Source organism: Halichoeres trimaculatus, unplaced genomic scaffold, assembly GCF_033239565.1.
Source record: "Halichoeres trimaculatus isolate MK-OKI-2021-1 unplaced genomic scaffold, fHalTri1.1 fHalTri1_scaffold_23, whole genome shotgun sequence".
Lineage (NCBI taxonomy): Eukaryota > Metazoa > Chordata > Actinopteri > Labriformes > Labridae > Halichoeres > Halichoeres trimaculatus.
Genome location: NW_027437201.1, coordinates 23549039 through 23562500, shown reverse-complemented (window position 1 = coordinate 23562500; position 13462 = coordinate 23549039). Strand labels below are relative to the sequence as shown.

Below are 13462 nucleotides of genomic sequence, written 5' to 3'. Positions count from 1 at the left end.
CGTTAGAGAAAACATCCCATCTGTGTGTGACAGAGAGTGAAGATGAGTTTTATTAACACACACACATGTGATAAGTGTCTGGGCTGTAAGTGTCTCAAACGCAAATAAGACAGGGTCACAACGTCAGAGTGTGACATCACAGCTTCATCCCGCTGAGGCCTCACACACACACACACAATCACACACACTTCATAACTGTGTGTGATTGTGTGTATTTGTATGTGTGTGTGTAAGTGTGATATTTTAATAGCAGTGAGGATGGAGGTAATTACTGTCAGAGACAACACAGGAGAGCTACTGCAGACTAACTGTGTGTGTATGTGTGTGTGTGTGTGTGTGTGTGTGTGTGTGTGTGTGTGTGTGTGTGTGTGTGTGTGTGTGTGTGTGTGTGTGTGTGTTTGTGTGTCTGTTTGAATGGATCCACCCCACCTGAATTGTTTACTCTGTCAGGTGACAGGTGTGATGTAATGCAGTCAGCTGATCTGTTTATTATGAAGGATGCCACAGCAGCTGAAGGTACCGTATTAACCATAATATAGGGGAACTACAAATTAAGGAATGGTGATATGGGTTGTGGAGTGAGTTTGGCTGGATTAAGGTCCTAAAAACACACCTGAATCTCCCAGGTACCCTACCTGTGCCTGTCTCCCACACCTGGATAGAGTAAAATGATGAAACAGAAAGACCGAGATCTGAGACCAGACAGCAGCACACTGAAAAAATACATGTTAAACCAACAGAGAGGGGTCAGCTGACCAACACACCTTCATACTACTGACACACTATGGGAGAGAGGGAGAGAATGTGTGTGTGTGAGTGTGTGTGTGAGTGTGTGTGTGTGTGTGTGTGTGTGTGTGTGTGTGTGTGTGTGTGTGTGTGTGTGTGTGTGTGTGTGTGTGTGTGTAAGCAGACAGTAAGAGCTGTGCAGAGAGAATCTTCCATCTCTGAATACTGATGATACTCAACTGTCTGCTCCAAGTCCCCTGATACACACACACACACACACACACACACACACACACACACACACACACACACACACACACACACACACACACACACATATTCACAAAGATGATTGGTATTCCTGTCAAGGGGAACAATGGGAGAGACTGACAGTGATCCATTTACATCTCTGTCTGTGTGTGTGAGTCTGTCCATTCACACACACACACACACACACACACACACACACACACACACACACACACACACACACACACACACACACACACACACACACACACACACACACACACACACACACACACACACACAGATCCGTTTAGGCTTTCTGAAGAAGACAAAAGCATAAACAGCTCTGACTAACTGTCGAAACGCCGCCTCAGCACAAACTACATAACATCTCAATCCTCTGTAGGATAGACACACACACACACACACACACACACACACACACACACACACACACACGTATTGTAATGAGGGTGCAGGTAGCTGTCAGCAGCAGATTTATCGTCCCTGCTGACTCTGACTGTCCAACTCCTTACTTCAAAGTGTCCTCATGTTCCAGCCCGCAGGCACACACACACACACACACACACACACACATACATCTGTAATTTATTGATAGTCTTTGTAGTTATACTGTTGCTGATTTCATCATAATCTGAGTTAATCCTGATGTTAATCTGACTGTCAGACTCAGGTGTGTCACCACAGGTTTTCTGAGATCACCTGCTCAGGTAAAGCTCATGTTAGACTCATCTGAATATCACCTGTCCTCACCTGTCTGTCTCTACCTGAAGTTATCATACTCTTTTTCCCATGAAGCTCTGCTGCAGCCCTGTGTTACCATGGTTACGGGTCATGTTTATGAGTAAGTTTCAGTCTAAATGTCACCTGTGACTCTACTGATGTTTGGATGCTGAGAGGAGTGTGTGTTCAGCTCATTCATTCTCATACACACACACACACACACACACACACACACACACACACACACACACACACACACAGTGATAATGTGATGCTAATAAAGCTCAGTGTGTTTGGCAGACGGCCGATCAGTGACCTTTACATGATGATGAAAGACAAATGTCAGCAGGGTAACTGTGTGTGTGTGTGTGTGTGTGTGTGTGTGTGTGTGTGTGTGTGTGTGTGTGTGTGTGTGTGTGTGTGTGTGTGTGTGTGTGTGTGTGTGTGTGTCTGAAGGTGTGAAACAGTAAAACTCCTCAAAGGGATGAAGAAGGAGAAGAAGAGCAGGATCCACACACACACCTCTCCCTCTCCGCCTGTGCTGTAAACCCTCAGGCTCACCTGTGTCTCTCAGTGCCACGACATGACACACACACACACACACACCTGGAGCTCAAACACTCATTAACAGCCTCTGCGCTCTTACCTGTAAAGGTGTGTGGAGGTGTATGAAGGTGTGTTGCCCAGCCGCAGGTCCTGCTCGTGTTTCCAAACGAACTAACGCAGCGCACCAGTTCCGTTTCCTGATTGAAGTGGTCACGTGGTCACAGAGCGCCAACTGCTCCTGATTGGTGGTTTAAGTCCTAAAACAAGTTCCTGGTTTTAATCCAAGCCGGATCAAAGGTTTGGAAATCTGAATGTAGTTCAGGCTGAACTGAATTAACTCTGAGAACAGATTTTAACAATAACGCGAATTTTCCCGCTCAGTGGGAGGAGCCACAGGCAGGGGCGTAGCTACAATTAGGCAAACACAGGCAGTTGCCCCAAGATTCCCAGGGGCCCCCAAAGCATCTCTTAAAAACTGATTTATGAAGTTCTCTTCAATTAAATCATTTCTTTTTTCTAAATCTTACTTCACATGCTTCAAAATACATCAAAGGCTTAATCTGTAATGATGGTTTTGGCTCCTCCCCCTCCCTTCTTATTCAATGGGCTATTCCATGTTACAACACATCTGAACATTTGATTCAGGAAGAAAGTGGTAAAAACACTTTTTTCCCTTTTTTAAATATTCTTAACCAAGTGTGAAATAAAACCAATATTGCTCTAAGATCTGAGATAAACGTATCAGACTTTTAGGATTTTAAGGACTTTATCTAGCCCAGGAAACAGGATCATTTTCTCTAAATCAAACTTTTGGAGTTGGTGATAAACATTATTGTATAAATCTCTTTTTTGGAAACATAACTCACTGGACAGGGGGTCAAATAAAAATACATTCACTCTAAAATAATAGTACCAAAAAGTATGCTAACTGTAAATATCACCTCTTTCAGTAGATTTTTTTCCAGTTTGATGTTGTGCTTGATATTTACATATTTTTTCTTTACTAAATTATTTTTTTCAATATTTACCTATTGTAATGTTTTTCACTTCATCCTTTGTTGTTTGTTCCTGTTACTCTGTAAATTCCCCACTGTGGGACAAATAAGCTGTCAATGGACCATAAAAGATTTCAAATCCAGGACAAAGTGGACTAAATGATGGATTCACTTTTTTCTAAATCAAACTAAAGTACAGAACTTGAGGAAATGCATTTAGTTGTGTTAAGTTAGCATGTACAAGATTAGCACTGTCTCATGCCTTGATTCTGGGAAAGAGACAGTGGACCCAGGGAAGGCCAGTCTAGCTCTGAGGAAGAGGAGTTACAAGGACATGGAGGGCCCCATGGACTGGGTTTGCCTTGGGCCCCCAAACCACTAAATACGCCCCTGGCTACAGGACATCAATCAATCTTTATTTAAATGGCGCCAAATCACAACAAACGCCATGTTACTTAAATATCAACGGGTTTATACACAAAGAAACGTCAGTCACACAGCAGACACAGGTGAGCTGTTACCTGAGTTCAGTATACCTACACACACACACACACACACACACACACACACACACACACACACACACAGTCAGGGCCTGTTTGTTACACTCAGCATGTCTAGGAAACACACACATCTCTCCCTCTGCAGTCAGTCCAGTCCTCCTTCTCCTCCTCCTCCTTCCTTCCTCCTTGTTTCCTCCACCTCCTTCCCTCCTCGTCTCCTCTACATACTAACCTTGTTTCAGTCTCTAACCTTCACTTCATCACTCGCTTTTCGTCCCTCCTGGTTTCTTTTCATTTCTTCGTCTCCGTCTTTCAAACTGAATTTGCCTCACTCTGTGTGTGTGTGTGTGTGTTGGTGTCTCTGTGTGTGTGTGTGTGTGTGTGTGTGGCATATGAAGGCGTGTGTTCCGGCGCTGACGGGTAATGGGAAATTGATTGTGACAAAACGACATTACAGACGAACATTTCCATAAGAGTTTATTTACGCCGTGTTTCCGTGGGGAACATCATCTCCCTTCATATTCGCTCACGGTTGCCGTGGCGTTGATGTGATGCTGGCAGGACCGCGGCGGCGTCCTCTGGGGGAATCGAACCCGCGGCGTCCGCTAACAAATGAACAGCCCCTGCAAACGGGCCGCAGTCATCTTTTCATTTAACCCGAGCTCCGCTCCGGCCGCCCGCTCTCTCTCCAAATCAAGACTTAATTTCATTCCCATGATGCCCTGCTGCAGCACGGCGCATGTGGTGGCGGTTTATTGGCTGATATGAAGGCGGCGGAGTGGTAATTACCGCCAAAATAACCCGCGCTGCTCATGTAAATAGAGACAAATCAGAGGAATATTTACTGTTTCTGAAAACTCATCTCAGCCAATCAGCAGCCAGCAGAGTCACAGACTGAATCACAACCACACACACCTAACTCACACACACACACACACACACACACACACACACACACACACACACACACACACACACACACACACACACACACACACACACACACACACACACACACACACACACACACATATACTGAGGCAAGTTCTCCGTCAGTGTGTTTCTGTCTCTCTGAAACTTGGAGATGGACCAGATGTCACATGACCAGGGTCTGGTTCACCTGGTGTCAGGATTCTGAGTTCACCTGAACCATAATCTGTAATCCCACCAATCAGACAGCAGAGGTCACTTCACAGGTTCCCGTGGCTCACCTGTAAACAGGTGTAGGAACCCAGCCAGGTAAGTCCAGCCCATACCTGACTCACCTGGGTCCGGTCTGTTGAGTTCCCTTTTTGATCATGTGACAGGTGAACACACACCTGTCCATTCATGTTTGCAATGCGTTGTCATGGTGATGTGATCTGATTGGACAGCTGATCATCAATATTAACAACACTGCTCATATTAACTATTAACGAGCCGCTCGTTAATCATTAACAAGACTGGGTTCACCTGTCAGAGAACATCACATCACACACAAACAAACACACACGCACACACACACACACACACACACACACACACACACACACAGAGCTTAAATTTTGTTTCAGGATGATCTGAAGCAGTGTTTTCAGTCACATGACAGAGGACGCCTGTCAGACAGAGAGCGGCTGCTGTTTTATTGATGCTGAACCGTGATCACCGGATTTATCTGAAACTCACTAAAGAGACTCATTAATGATTTATCAGCTCAGACAACAGGCCCATAATGGAGCTCTCAGAGTGTGTGTGTGTGTGTGATGCTGTAAGTAAAATAGCTTTTTAGCAGAACATGCTAACAAAAGTGTCTTTAGCGTGTTTTAAGAGCTCCTTTGTGCTCTTCGTCTCTTCCTGACAGAACACGAGGAACATGAGGAGATTGAAGACCATGAGAAACATGAGGAACACGAGAAAGGCGTGGACTATTGGGGGAATGAAGACCTTATGGAACATGGGGAAGATGAAGACTGCGAGGAACATGAGGAAAATGAGGAAGATGAGAAATGAGAAGAATAAGGAACATGGAAAACATTGGGAGAATAAAAAAAACTGGGGTCACGCAAGGAACACAAAGAAAACACATGGAGAATCAGGATCACGAGGAAGATGTGGAGAATGAAGATAATGAGGATCTTGAGGGACAGAAAGAACTTGGGGACGGTCAAGATTAAGAGGTACATGAGGAGAACGATGATCATAAGTAAGTTTTTGAGAAAAAAAGATCATGAGGATCATGAGGGGAGAATGATTAAAAGGAGAAAATTTTGAGAATAACATGAGAAGAATTAATATCAGGTAACATGAGGTGAATGAAGATCATGAGAAACATGATGAACACAAGGAAGGCTAGGACTATTGGGAGAATGAAGACCATGTGAAACATGGGGAAGATGAAGATTGTGAGGAACATGAGGATAATGAGGAAGATGATAAATGAGAAGAATAAGAAACATGAAAAACATTAGCAGAGAAAAAACTGGGGTAACATAAGGAACACAAAGAAAGGGGAAATTAGGATCATGAGAAAGGTGAGGAGAATGAAGACCATGAGGAACAACAAAGAGGATCATGAGGATAATGATTAACAGGAGAAAACTTGGAGAATAACATGAGAAAATTTAAAACTTAGGAGGAACATGGTGAATATGAGAAAGATGAGTAACGTGAGGTGAACAACGGTCATGAGGAAAGTGAGGAGAATGAAGATCATGAGGATCTTAAGGACCATAAAGAACTAGAGGAAAATAAAGATTAAGAGGTACATGAGGAAAACAATGATCATAAGTGCGTTTTTGAGAATGAAGATCACGAGGAACATGAGAATAATTTAAATTCAGGAGGAACATAGTGAACATGAGCAATACGAATAACATGAGGTGAACAACGATCATGAGGAAAGTGAAGAGAATGAAGATCATGAAGATCATAAGGAAAACAACCATCATGAGGAACATGAGAAAAGTTAAATTCAGGAGGAACATGAGAAATATGAGGATTATGAGTAACATGAGATGAACAACAATCACGAGGAAGGCAAGGAGAATGAAGATCATGAGGATCATGAGGATCATAAGGAAAACAGCCATTATGAGGATTATGAGAAAAATTAAAATGAGGAGGAACATGAGGAATCTGAGGAACATGAGGAATCTGAGGATCATGAGGAGAATGAGAAACAGAAGGAACATGAGGCTCAGATTGTCTCATGTTGAGATGAGGTTTCACAGACTCTGGATCTTGGAGCTGAGGCAGACGGAGATAAAGTCTGTGAGGAAGTTGAGTGTTTGTGTTTGAGCAGCAGAGACGATCAAACTTTTACTCTTCAGGTTGTTTTAAACTTGTTGCGGTTCTGTTGTAAACTGTAGGTGTGTGTGTGTGTGTTTGAGTGTGTGTGTGTGTGTGTGTGTGTGTGTCAGCCTACAGATTCAGCATGATATTCTTTCTATAATTTGAGCTGTCAGCTCCTCCTCCTCCTACTCCTCCTCATCTTGGTCGGGTCATTTGTCATGGAGGAAATCGAGGCTCAAATCTTCCTCTGTGGTAATATCTCTGTCATTCACCCTCCCCCCCTCCTCCCCGCCTCCCCCTCCTCCCCCTCTCATCTGTGTGTGTGATGCTATCAGACGAGAGGAGGTGACAGTCTATCAGAGCACCTCCTCCCTGCTCCCTGATAACTCTCCTCAGTTATAATGTAAGAAGATGATAAGGAATAATAGTGTTTCATGAGAGCAGCTATCGAGCGGCGGCGCAGACATCCATCAGCTGCTGTTTATCGCCGTTTGACCAGAGAGCAGCAAAAATAATACAGAGCAGAGAAACAATCAGCAGCTCTATGAGATTACAACTCCTCACATCTCCAAATACAACTCTGAGAGCCGGGAGCAGGGATCAGCTGCTCCCTGGGACACCTGAGGAAACACACACACACACACACACACACACACACACACACACACACACACACACACACACACACACACACACACACACACACACACACACACACACACACACACACACACACACCGTCCAAGGTTTCCACAAAGAATGTCACATTAGGATCCATCAAACCTCAGGACAGTTTTCCACTTCTAGGTCTCCTCAGGGCGACAGAGATTCCCTTAAAGGGCCGGAGACAGAAAGAGGGAATGAGTGTGTGTGTGTGTGCTCGCAGGAGTGTGTGTGTGTGTGTGAGGCTCAAAGGGTCAAAAATAATGAGAGAGATTAATTTAATAACAAGACTTTTCTAACGACCTCATCCGACTCACTGATGACTCCACATAAAGTATGTGTGTGTGTGTGTGTGTGTGTGTGTGTGTGTGTGTTCACTCATTAGCGATTTAAAAAGACAGACTGAACAAACCTGCCGTCTTTTTTCTCTCCTTCATTTATCTTTAGCCATACACACTCTCAGCATGTGGGTGTGTTGTACAAGTGTGTGTGTAGTTCATGAGTGTGTATGTGGAGACTGTGAGTGTGTGTTGTCTTGTTGTGTGTGTAATCCTTTTTCTGAGCATAAAAGGGTCAAAACCACAAATTAACTTTCTTCTCATTAATTTAACCAGGATTAGCAGCCAATCAAACACACACACACACACTCTTACACACACACTCACAGAGGGTGTGTGTGCATGTGTGTGCGTGTGTGTTTGGGGTTAATTGTGTTGATGTTGACTTTTAATTGGTTTCCATTCAGAGAATATTCAGCAAATAATATTCAACTTCTCCTCCCACCACACACACACACACACACACACACACACACACACACACACACACACACACACACACACACACACATGTTGATCTTAACATGTTTCATTCTTCGTCTGTTTTACTGCAATCCTCCTCTCCTTCATAACTCCTCCTGAGACAACATTAGATTAACCTGAGCTCTGTGTGTGTGTGCGCGCGTGTGTGTGCGTGTGTGTGTGAGAGAGAGAGAGAGGGAGAGTGTGTAAGAGGGGTGTGAGTGTGTGTTCAGCCTGATATTAGAAAAGGCAGGATGATAATCGCTCACTTGTCAGCGTGACATCAGACATGGATCATATTTAGAGCCCATGAAACTCAATTACACACACACACACACACACACACACACACGGTAAATCCACTTACTGTTATTAATAACTGCGGTTTGACAGGCTGGACACACACATGACTTTTCTCTCTTCTCTCCATCATTTTGATCTCATTTACTTTATTTGTTTCTCCTCATCTGCTCCTTCCTTCTTTCCTTGTCTCCTTTCCTTACTTCCTTCTGGCCCAGTTTTGTCCTTCATCCATCCATTTTTTAAATCCTGTTATCGCTGTTTTTCCTCTTTCCGTCCATTTTCCCTTTTTCTGTTCACAACATTTCATCCTTTCATCCTCTCTTTCTTTTCTCTCTCTCCTTACCTGCTCTTATCCTTCCTTCCTTTCCTTCCTTTCCTGCTCCCTTTTGATTTTCTTTGTTTCTTCTACCTTACTCCTTCCCCTTCACACTCAGAAAACAGGTTTGTGGGTCAGTGTGTGTGTGTGTGTGTGTGTGTGTGTGTCCGGTTCAATGCTAACAGGATGTTGCAACATCAAGATAACATTGTATCATTATATCCTAAACACACACACACACACACACACACATACACAGACACACAGACAAGCAGAGTGTGTGTGTGTGAGCGTGTGCAAACAGAGTGTGACCTTGTTAAGTCTCGTTAGCGATCAGGTTTGTTTGCAGGTAATTAGTTTGTTTTGTTTCAGTTAAATCAACAAACATGCCCCCCCCACCCCCCACCCTCACCCACCCACCAACACACACACACACACACACACACACACACACACACACACACACACACACACCCCTGGGAGTCCCATGTGTTTACAGCCACTGGGTGTCACGATGACACAGCGCTGTGGAGCAAAGAGCTGATTGGTCGATTGATAACAGATCAGTTCATCAGCGTGTGTGTGTCTGTGTTTGTGTGTGTGTGTGAGTCAGGAGTGTGTTTTCTCCTCTCTTCCCCTTGGGTGATGTCCCCACCCCCAGGGCCTGACTGGCCTCATGGCCCCTGATGCCCGGCAGACTGACGGGCTGAGACCCACTGTCACATGTTTATTCTTTCCCTTTGCTTATAAACGTTTGTTTGGGGTGATGACTGATTTTAACGAACAGAAAGTACAGATTGATGTCTCGGCCTGTCAGGTCTTTGAGCTGAACAAACTTTCTTTAACTTTCCAAAATACCCAAATCTTACTGACACAGCATCTGGACCAGGGGTCTGCAACCTTTACTTTCATATGAGCCATTTGGCCTCAGCTCAGCTGGACTAAAGTCAGTCCAGAGCCACGGATGTACTTTATCTTCACAATTAAGGCTATAAAGTGTATAAAAACCTATATAAAGTAAAAATCTAGAGGATAATTAACTAAACGTGAAGTTTTTTGTTTATAAAAAATGTACATGTGATGTCTTTGTTTTTCATTTTGGACAAAATTGCTAATATTTAAAAACATTTTGGAAAAAAATGCAATTTCATAAATTCCATAAATTTGCAAAATTTATCAAAAAAATGTAAAAAAAAATTAGAAAAATTCCAAAAAAGTGTCAATTCAAAGATTTGCTGTTTGAAAAAAAAAAATCACATTTCAAAATGTGCAAATTTGAAAAAAAAAAAAAAAGTAATTTATATATTAGACGAAAAATGCTGAAATTAAAAACCGTGAAAATTTGTAGAAAATATTACAAAAATTTGTAATATCTTTAAAGAGACAACTTGACTTTTAATTATTTAAAAAAGTGTAAAAAAAATGAATAAAAATAAATTCAAAGAATTTGCAGAATTTCAGAAAAATGTAAAGGCTTCAACAAAATTTCACCAAAATGTTTATGCCTAATTTATTAACAGAAATGTCTTTAATCAAAATTTTTTCAAAAAAAAGGAAAAATGTAAAAAAAAGGAAAAAAAAAACAAAAAAATAGTTATTTCAAAAATTTCCAAAGTTAAAAAAGGTAAAAAAAAAAAAAATCAAATTGAAAATTGAATTTAAAAAAAAAGAAATTTAAACATTTGCCAAAAAATGCTGAAAATTAAAACCATTTAAATTTGAAAACCAAAAAAAAAACAAAAATGTGTAAAATCTTTAAAAAATATATTTATATATGTAATTAAAAAATAAATTAGAAGAATTCGCAAAAATCTCAGAAAAATGTAAAGGCTTCAACAAAGTTTCAAAAAAATGTTTATGTATAATTTATTTACCACAATTTCTTTAATCCTCAATTACCTCTGTAAAAAAGTAAAAAATTCTTTATTTCAATAATATTTTTCAAAGCTACAAGAAGCCACTGCAAAGGAGTCAAAGAGCTGCATGAGGCCCCAGAGCCACAGGTCACAGACCTTTGATCTAGAACTTTCTCCTGAGCACAGCCAGGGGCCGTTATGGCGTCATGTGACAGTGGAGTTGGTTGTGAAGGGTTTGAAGTGAAGTTATGTTGATAACTTCATTAGGCTAACTCACAACTGCCAACACTAGACTCTGACAAAGCCACATCCCCTCATGTATCCACATGCTTCTGGAAACTTCTGGAAGTAAAGAAGAGCTGAAGTTTGTTTCTGCTCATTAAGGCGGGTCAGCTGAGGCCAATTGATCCAATCAGATCACCGATGAAGACACAGGTGGGTTAATGAGCTAAACGTGATACCTGCAGGACACACTCTCTTTTACACACACACATACACACAGAGTGTTTGGTGTGTGTTAGCTGCTGTTGTAAACATCCTGATTGGACGATCAGACAAGGTGAGACAGGTCACACACACTCTGGGGGTGGAGTGTGTCGGTGTGTGTGAGGATCAATAAGAATCAGATCAATAGGTGGAGCATCGATCAGCAGTAATGGAGAGCATCAGTCTGAGACAAGGAGGCACACACACACACACACACACACACACACACACACACACACACACACACACACACACACACACACACTGTATATCACACACAGCGTTAAAACAACCCTTGATCATGAACTTTCGCTCTTCTCTTTCTTTCTTTCTTTCTTTCTTTCTTTCTGTCTCTGTCTTTCTCTCTTCATTAGTATTAGCTGAACAGGTTGGCTAATTGCTAATAAAGCCATTAGCGCTGTGTGCTAACAGCTGCTGTCAGGGCAGACTGCCATGTTAGCATGTTAGCTGCTAGCTCAGCAGCCTCCTCCAGCTGTCTGTGTTTGTATTCAGTCAGAGGAGCTAACAGTTAGCATCGTAGCTCTGCCTCAGTGACGTCCCATCCCCTCCATCCTTGTAACGTAAAAAAATTTCAACTTACCATGAAATAACCCCACATTTAGCAATAAAATTTAAGCAATGCATTATGTTTATGGCAATAATTTCATATTTTGTATGCTTCCTATAATATTTGCATAATATAATCCTGATTGCACGTGTGTCTCTTTAGATTTATGAATCTATCTTTAAATTAAAGTGCATTAAAATTAGATTTGACCAATGAAACTTCCTACTAGTTTTTAAAGTTCACTCTTATTTACGGTTCATGCAGGTATACTCAAAGTCAAAGTCGTTTTGATGGTGTAATGTTTTTCTTCTTGTCAAGACATACATTTCTGTGGTATGTTACATAATGCACCAAATTCTTACATTTTCCTGCATTTTGTAAAAACGGCTGTATGATGTGAGATCAGAGTTTTGTGTCATAAGCTAACAAAAGCTACATGAGGCTAGCTGGGGCTAGCCAAGGCCAACTAAAACCTACTAAGGCTTGCTAAAGCTAATGGAAGCTTACCAAGGCTAGCTGAAGCTAACTGTTAACTAATGCTAACCCAAGCTAGCTGAAACTAATTGAAGCTAACTCAGGCTAGTCAAAGCTAACTGAAGCTTACTTAGGATAGCTGAAGCCAGCTGAAGCTAAATGAGGTTAACTGAGGCTGGCTGGAGCTAACTGTTAACTGATGCTAACCCAAACTAGATGAGGCTAATTGGACCTAACCTGGGATAGCTGAAGCTAACCGAAGCTATATCAGGTTAACTGAGGCTAGCTGGAGCTAACTGTTAACTTATGCTAACTCAAGCTAGCTGAGGGTAACTGAAAGTAACTAAGGCTAGCTGAAGCTAACTGAAGCTTACTTGGGATAGCTGAAGCCCGCTGACGCTAAATCAGATTAACTGAGGCTAGCTGGAGCTAACTGGAGCTAACTCAGGCTAACTGAAGCAAATTTAAATCATTCAGTCTGAAATTGTCAAACAGATAATCACAGAATGAACACTGGACTGAACAGAGAAACACCTGACACACCTGGGAGACACACACACACACGTCAGAGAGAGGGAAAAAAAGGCGTGTGTGTGTGTGTGTGTGAGGGGGGAGGGAAAAAGAGTAGAGCAAAAATAGTGAAAAAGGAAAAACAAGTGTTGATGGAGAAGGGAGCTGCTGCTGCCACGGCAACCACAGCACCCTGCTCTCAATCAGGTCCTCAGGGAAAACCCCTGAAGAATGTGTGTATGTGTGTGTGAAGGCTTTCCTCCTGGATATACGAACAGGATGACATGTTATCCAGCAGCAGTAGGAGAGACACTCACAAACACACACTCACACACTCTTACACACACACACTGTGAGATGTTACTTACGGGAGGAAGGTGTTCAAGCTCCTCACAGCTGATCCTGACACACCTGGATCCACCTGCTGACAGATGTCTCAGACTGTATTTAAAG

At 42.2% G+C, this 13462-nt stretch overlaps 1 protein-coding gene across 2 annotated transcripts in view; it reads right to left on the bottom strand.

Moving 5' to 3' along the window:
- The window catches only part of LOC141785346 (uncharacterized), a 55603-nt gene extending 42141 nt beyond the window's left edge, over positions 1-13462 (bottom strand). Inside the window, exon 1 of one of the 2 annotated variants that reach the window (XM_074663626.1) lies at positions 13378-13462. The gene's annotated coding sequence lies outside the window, so the exon portion shown is untranslated. Of the gene's footprint in view, positions 1-2365; positions 2406-13377 lie in introns of those variants that run through there. The other variant, XM_074663627.1, reaches the window with a different exon arrangement.